Source organism: Drosophila grimshawi, unplaced genomic scaffold, assembly GCF_018153295.1.
Source record: "Drosophila grimshawi isolate 15287-2541.00 unplaced genomic scaffold, ASM1815329v1 contig_848, whole genome shotgun sequence".
NCBI lineage: Eukaryota > Metazoa > Arthropoda > Insecta > Diptera > Drosophilidae > Drosophila > Drosophila grimshawi.
This window is the reverse complement of record NW_025063692.1, coordinates 2,423,299-2,432,096: the sequence shown is the minus strand read 5'-3', so window position 1 is coordinate 2,432,096 and position 8,798 is coordinate 2,423,299.

Here is an 8,798-nt window from a genome sequence, read left to right as displayed (position 1 = left end):
TCCCAGTGAAGTTATCTTCAAATGCAACTTTTGCATTTTCTATGGTATACTTTGATGATTATGCTGACAAATAAGAAGCTTTCATGTGTAAATTGAATTTTATTAGAGGGGAAATGAGTTTTCTTCACGCACTTAGCTTGCTTCCTTTAGTTTACTATGCAGTTTATCGATAACTATATAAAAGTGCTTCTTCTGCTTACATCTATTAAATATTACTATCGAAGTTTGACTAGAACTGTAGTAGATCATACCTTTCCTAGCAAAGGCACTGTCTTGGTGCGGGTATAAGGAACAATGTCGTTAGAGCGTTAAGCGCTGCGTGGGATCAGAGGGCGCAGGGGGGGAAGCCGGCACCGACTGCAAATAGCCGCTGAATGCGTAAAAATATATATTTACTTGACTGTGTGACATGGCGGACAATTCATTTTGAGACGTTGACTTTACACAGAACAAACTGCCACCCACAGTAAAACGACAACAGTCTGTCAAAAAGAAATTGACACTTTTGAGCGGAAGTGAGGAAAAACTGAGATTGATGCTGGAGACTGAGATGTGGAAGAGGATGTCTCTTGGTGTATGTTGTTAAGTGTGCGTGTGTGTGTGTGTGTGAGCAGTATGTTTGTTATATGTCATCTCTAGGCAGAGCCCATTTCATAGCATTATTTATGATGAACGATCATTAAAGTTTCACAAAATGCAGTTGGGATTGTAAACTGGGTGGGTGGGGTGAAGTGTGAATTGTGAAGTGAAGTGTGGTGCTCCGAGGAACTGTCAGTGAGAATTATTGTTGAGGCCATTTGCATTTGACATTTAAATTGGGCATGCACTTTTATGCAAGTTTTCAAGAGAGATTTCTCATATTGCGTACACGCATTTTGTGTGGCCATTGCACAACCAACCAACGGCTCTGTTTTTGTGAGTGTGGGTGAGCCTGTGTGTATGTGTGTGTGTGTGTGTGTGTGTGTGTGTGTGTGTGTTAGTTGAACATGGGCCATCATTTATCATACGCATGACACTATTATGGCTACTTAAGTGCACAACAGGCTCAGTAATAACGAGCAAAAGTCCCCACTCCAAAAATACAGCACCCCCATTAAGGGTCGCAGCATCCAACCCTTAACCAAAAAACTTGCCAGACGAGGCGAATAACTCTGCCGCAATAAACTTAATTAACAAGTGATTTGAACAACATTCTCCGCTCCCTTTTCTCTAGCTCTCTCCCTCTCCATTTCTATCTCTCTCTCTCTCTCTCTCTCTCGGTTTGTCCTTCTCCGTCTCAATTGGTGTTGTTTCAAGATGGGGTCGTTAGCTTTTTGAGAGAGCTTTGTCTTAGGAACTACGTTTAAATAGAATTTAATAACTGCTGCTTGGTCCTCGACCCGCTTCAAGGTGTCCTCAATAAACGAGTTTATGATGATAATTTGCCACAATATGTGGCAAGCTTTCCACTTGGCTTTAAGTTTGTCAACAATTTGGTTACCGTTATCCTGTGCCAGCGTTGCTCCAGACATCGCCAGTAAGCTGCCAAGTGCCGTTAAATGTGAATAAATTCGATTCAATGGGTTTTCCTTCCCAACACCCAACACCCAACCGCATCCAGTCCTCCTCCCCTTTACCCCTATTAACCAGTAAATGATTTATCGCAGAGCTCAGCAAAAATACAAATATGAGTCTTACACATTTGCATTTTATAGCACTTAAATGTGCAATATAAACAGTTAATTGCTTTTTAGTGAAGCAACTTAAGTTACACATTTTAAAGAGCTCTTACCGCATGACAGACTCTCAAGTAGTTGAGCTCAATGCAAATTTAAGCCTAAAATGCCTAAATATTTTGATTTGTTCTCAATGCAGTTTTCAACATGTAAATGCAGTAATTATAAAAATAAAATCAAATAAATAATTTAGTGGACTACAATATGGTATAAGCCTCTTTAGGTGGTCCTAAATGTTTACCAACTAAATAAATAAATAATCATAATTATGTGGCATATTTACTCACTCTCTCATATAATGAACTCTCGATAACTGAAAGAGGGAAACGGGAAACGAACATTTTGATGCTAAATCTTCTGGGAACTGCAATAAAATAGCAAACTAATTAATTAATCGTAACTAATGAGGGCAGGCGGGATAGCAGGAGAACTGCTAATGGAACACTCTTAACCAACACCAGAGTAAGAAATAAATACGTGAGACTCTTATTAAATTACACCACAGAGATTGTGGAATTCCCAAAAATATTTAAATATTTAGCATATCTTATTAATTGTATATAAAAATCGAAACAAAATGAAAATCGAATTTTAAGGCCTCAATACACGTTTTATGAATTCTTATTATTTATCATCAGTTTCATTAGCAGCGATGCGCTGCTCCACCTGTTGATTGAGTGAACCCTGCAAAGCAGCAGTTGGCTTGCCGCAAAGCACAACCCGAGGACAGCCACAGCCACACAGTCAGTTGAGTCGGGGGGCGGTAGATAAGGGGAGGGGAGGTAGATAGAGGAATGATAGCACAGTGACACACATCCAGGCGGACAAAGCCAGACAAATTGTTGGGCCATTTGATGGCAATTATGTTAAAGCCTTGGCATGCTCTTAACTGGCCCAAAACCAAAGTGTTTACCAAGCAAAAAGAGACAGAGAGACACAGAGAAAGAGTGCGAGCGCAACTGGTTCGAAGCCGCATCAAACCACGTTCGAGTTCGTGTGGCTGTGTCCTGCGGCATGTTCACAGGACAACGGTGAGTGGTTTTGGGGACTGGCGCAACATTTTGTTAAAAAGTAAAGGACACTGCATACAAGAAAAGCCGCAAGTTGGCACAATTCGTAAATAAATATTTGAAATGATTGCATTTTCTGCTGTTGTCGCATCTATTGCAAAATGCAAATACATAAATCAGAGACAAAACTATCACAGATCAGACAATAAAGACCAGAGCACCACACATTATTTGATAGTCGAGGGTCAGAGGTGGCAAGAGCTTTTTATTGCTGGAATGTATAAATGGCATGACGACACACACAAACTAATTATATCCTGTAATCGGTAATCTGTCTGAGGAAGACTATGCATACATTGGCCATCAATATTATTGCTAGATTTCTCTACTTGTCTGCGACTTGTGACTGACTAATGCTTGGAGCTCTAATATGTACAGGCCATCAGCAAGTTGGGCACACCTGTCAAAGCACTCTCACTTACCTGGCTGCGGCGGATTGTTGTTGATTTTCCTATCGGAGAGTGCCGTAAGATTCAAATCATAGACCAAAATGTATTCTCGAGTTCAATTTCAATTGCAGCCCAATGGAAACAAGCAACCCAGTAAGTCAGCAACGAAATCCCCAAAACAGACATGAAAAAGCCCGTCGCATATTTGTGCACCTCTGCACCTGCAATGCAAATAGACAAATAGACAAATGGACAAATAGGCAGACGAAATTTGATCCAACATCCAACTGAGTTTGCAAGCCTTAGGTTCTTAGCTTCCCAGCGCTCTTTCATGTTGCTGGGCGAATGAGTGTGTGTCAATGTGTCTGTGTGTGTGACTGTGTGTGTGACTGTGTGTGTGTGTGTGAGTGTGTGAAATCTAAATAATTCATTTCTGCATAACTAAGCTTTGTGTAAATTTGAAGCAATAACTGATGGCAAGTCTGCCAATTTGTATCAGGTATCACCGATTACAGCTTCAATTTGCTAAGCTTACAATTAAAATGGTCTGTCGGATATAAGAACTTTTAGCCGTAAGAATTTCCTTAAAACTCAAATTGTAAAGTGTTTTTCTAATACATTTTTTTTCAAACTCAAATTATTTGTATTATAAAAAGATGTCAAATAACAATAAAATATTACAATTTGGTTTTTTTCTCTGCTTACCTGATTTTGGCCTTTTTTTTTTTAGGAAGATTCGTATTCTTTCCTTATTTTATCCGTGGTTCCGTGGTGGTCTCTTGGAGCCTTGTGGGGTTGGCAACCATTCTCACTTCTCTCAAAAAATATAAACTCCAAACCTGAGTTTTTATTTCTCTGTATAAGACTGATTAAGGCTCAAGACTTTGCTGCTGGGAAATTTGACATGTTGATAACTTTAAGTAAGTAAACTGGCTCTGTGATTTTAAGCACACACGCCGAGAAGATAAATATATATTTTAGTAGTTGGGAATGTGCCAGTGAGCTGGTGGCTTTATCTTGCGACAGACGTTCAAATGTTATCACTTTAAGAATAATTACAGAGCCCTGAATGGAACAAAGTACAAGACAAGCCTTATTGATGCACATGTCTTTGGGCTCCGGGGCTAATCGAGCTGAATCCGGCAGTTAGCTTGTCTGGCTGCTCCTTGGGTGTCAAGTGCAGGAGATTGCTTTTGCCTTTTGTGGCAGTTTGCCTTTTACCTGCAATTAATCAAGTTGTCGGGGATATCCCTGTTATTGCTGGCCACATTGTAATTATTTCGCTCTCTCTCTCTCTCTCTCTTTATATATTTATATATATATATATATATGCCATTGCAGATTCCCTCATGAACATGTATAATGACCAGTTACAATGCCTTTTTATTATCATTTACATCTGGACTACTGCAGATGCCCTACCTCATCTCCAACAGGGAGGGTGAACCATTAATGTATTATATCCTGTAAATACCCTGTATATAAATAGAAAGTTCATCCCATATATATCGTTATATTTAAAGCATACAATTTTTCATATCATTTAATATATATATAGACATAAATATCTCGATTATACTCTACTTTGTGAAGTCGTATATACCATACCAAGACGATAGATTGTTTCATTTTGTACGAGTTTTAAAATGAATTTTATTGGATCAAGTTTAACGTAATAATGTCGCAATTGGTCACATATACATTTATGAATGCCTTTTGACGCCTTTCTTTGCGACAGGGTATATTGAAAACAAGGAACAAAAACCGAGGCCATAAGCCAGGCAAACTGTTCTTTTGGGCCGTCGTTTGGGTCTGGTTGGCATGAAGGGTTCTCAGTTGGCTGTTTGGGCTTGATTTATATTATCACATGGTTCTTTGCCTAGCAGCCTAAAAGCCAGCGGCTTTGTACTCTTTCATGCCGAGCGATTATACGGTTAAGGATTTCATAATTGTAGCAACCGCTTGCGTTAATTGTGTAGACAACAAGGGCGGGCAATTTTTCATAAAGGGGGCAGGGAATTTCGCAAAGGAAGGTGCTAAACTGAAATTTTCTTTATCAATCAATTTTAATCTAAAACACTTTGCGTCTATGCTGAAATTAAGATGTAGATGCCCCCCGTGCGTACGGCCATGCAATTAACTTAGGTATCGGGATGCGGCATGCGGCATGAGGCATGAGGCATGAGAAGTGTGTGACATATTTCAACAACATCATTAACATTGTATTAGCAACGTCAACATCGTTATCATTGCTCTTATCGTAATCAAAAGCAGGCGCATCACTACAATGCCCTTTGAACCGAATTTCGATGTTATTTCTGGCCGCAGAAACCACAATTAAGCCACATTTTCACACTGATTTTCCGTTCGTTGGCTTCCCACTTATTTTCAGCGTTTGGCCAAAATTCCAAAAAACCAAAAAAACAAAAGCAAAAAAATTAACAAAGATATGCTCGTTTTTGCTTTGGCAACTAAAACCTCATGTTGCGTCCTGTTCTTTACAGTTTGGCTTGGCGAAGCTCTTGGCCCTTGGGTCCTGCCTCAACACTGTTAACAAGGCAGCCGCGAAGAGCGAGCCCAGAAGAGCGCCGAGTTTGGCCTTAAGAGAGCGGCGATAAAAAAGGTTGCATGCAACATTCAAATTGTTCAGGTCCGTACAAGCATCAGTTTCAACTACAACGTGCAACTTTTCGACTTTCATCAGCTGATTTTGATTCGTAGCTATAAATCTGACACAACTTTCTTCGCTTCAGTTTTGTTCCGAATTAATTTTCTTCATTTTTATACACATTTGCTCTATTTCATTTATTTGGAATAATAAAGATGCATTCCAATTTATTTTGCTCGAAACATTATTATATCTATTAATTTATCAACGGTGTTCGACAGTTTGCTCGGCTTCTTGACAACTATTTTGCGGTTTAAGTTTTTCAAAAGTCCTTGTCTTGTACGGCTTTTACGTTCAACTTATATATATATATAAATAGTATATTCAGAAGATTTTTAGATTTACTTAGAATGTGTTAATGTTGCCAGATTAGAAATGTGAATGGATATAATTTTTTGGAAACGTGACTCGATATATTGTCATTTTAAGTTGTTACTTCGTTTTGGATAGTTTGACACTACTAATTAGTGTTCTGATTGTGTGGACAGACGAACGGACACCAAGACAGACCTTCCGCAAAACTTAAACAATACGAGACTGATTTAGCTATAAATTTGCAATCGATGCAACAACTGTTTCAATCTATGTTTCTACTGGCAGTGCCAATCTCAGCTTCATTTTCATTCTCATTTTCATTCGCTTTTTTTGTATCATTTGCCCATTGAAAACTTATATTAACATACAGATTGTAAAGTAGTGCCTCCGGAACTTCAGCTTTATTTCCATTAATCATACGTTTTGTGTATAAAACTAAAGCAAAACATACAAAGAGCATATATAGGAACGGAAACTACATGGTCGCTTAAAAATATGAACAATAAATGGCAACTGGCGAAAATAAAAGCAGCATTAAAAGAATCAAATCAAATGAGCTTAACTCATTCAAATGGGGCACAAACACAGTAATAACTGGGTTAGACGACAACTACAACAACAGCTAAAAAAACAAAAAACAAAAAACAAAAAAAGAACGGATAGAAAACTTTCGATTGACGAAATTAAAATACCCTTGTTAGCAAGGATCAAATGAGTTGTGTCTTTTATGAAGCTTGCAGGTTAACTTTACGCAATCTGTGACCAATTAAATTGTGTTATTTAAGCGGTTGCTACTTGGTTATATATATGTATATATAATTATACACCATACGATGAATGTATTGTATGATATCAGTTAGCTTTTGGCCCGAACAGACACAGCAGACACACTGAACTGTGTCTACTTGCCGACAAAAATCGAATAGCCGTCTTGGAAAAGTGTATTAAATTACGCAAGCAACAAACTTGGGGTTAAGACACACAAACATCCGCACATCCGCACATGTGAACATGTGAACATACATACATGTATATATATATATATTAGTGTGTAGAATCATATACTAACTGACATTTGAGTTCGCCTTGTGTATCTCAGGGGATCGGGTTGAGTCGGGCGACAGTGGGTCTGGGCAATGGGCAATGAGGAGTGAAGGAATGAAGGAATGAAGGAATGGGTCTGGGGGGACGGGTGAAGCAAGGAAGGGGTCATGGAAGTTCGCTCGTCAACTTTCTCAACTTTTGGTAATTTTTGGTAGCTCTGTGCTGGCCACAAAAGTAGTTAAACTCTTTTAGCAGTACCATGTTTAGAAGCTAAAATCAGCAAACTTTTTGCCGTATGTCGGGAGAAGGCACGCCTACACTACGTAGGGCGATGAAAACTTTTTCGCCTAACTTATGGGCCAACCGAAAGAAATTCACTCTCCACCAGTGCCAAAGAAAAAAAGAAAAGAAAAAAAAGAAACACAAAAACTTAACCCCAAACCCAAAGGCAAGCCCAATTGGAATCATGAAACCCTTAGCAACAGAAGAAATGTCCAAGTTTTTCGCCCTAGCGACCCAGTCGAAATACTCTGAAAATGCAATAAAAAATGATGTTCAACATTTTAAGACGATGTCACTTGTTTGTCCTTGTCGCAAAATGTACGAGCCATGGGCAACATGTTCTCATCCAGCACTCACTAGTCGAAAATAGCTCACTCTCTCCATTTAACTGATAGAAATATCAAGGCATTCCCTATATATACATATATATATATATATAAATATATGATTGTGTGTGTGTGATGGGTGAGGCATTTCGTAATGGCCAATTGTGTTCAGTACGTGCTGCAGCTAACTCAATACGTTAATTTGTCCTTGTTTGGCGACAAAATAGTCGACACTTGCTGAAAATGCAGCATCTTGTTCTCAGATGTTCAATGTTGTTCTCAGTTTACATTTTCCCATTTCCCCATTTCCCCATTTCCGCATTTCCGCATTTCCCCATATCCAATTTCACATTTTTTGTTTACTTTTTTTTCCTACAGTTGATGCTTGATTTGTTGAGAGTTTCCCTCTTCATTTATCTAGTTAGTAAGCAGAGTTCGAAAACTATAAAATTAATTGTCTTAAGTGCACAGCTCTCATCAGACGAGTAATGTTCTCAATATTCGAAGTATTCCTGTACACATCTTTAATAATTGCACTCACATCAAAAGTAATCCGTGAAACTCCAGACTGTAAACTTATATGCATTCCAATAGAGTGTGCCCCATCGGTTGTCCGAATGTGAACGGATTATTTGATATGGGATCGAACAATACCTGTATATTGTATCAATTACCTGATTATAATTAGCCACAATTGTTATGGTTACTGTTGTGGCTGCTGCTGTCGTGCTGGCGTGCCGTCGTCTGTCCTTTGTTTGAGCGGTCACATCAACAATCGACAACACTTTTGGCACGCCCCGTGACACGCCCACATAAGAGGCGCTTGTGTTGCACATCATTTGCTTCTTTGTGTGCCATCCTGTTCGGTGCTGTCCTGTCCTGGTTTTGTGTGTGCTCGTTGTCCTATTCCCCACTCAACTACACTTCTTTTTTTTTGGCGCTTGTTTTTGTTTTGCGCAATTTGTTGAGCCATTTACAACAAATGTTGC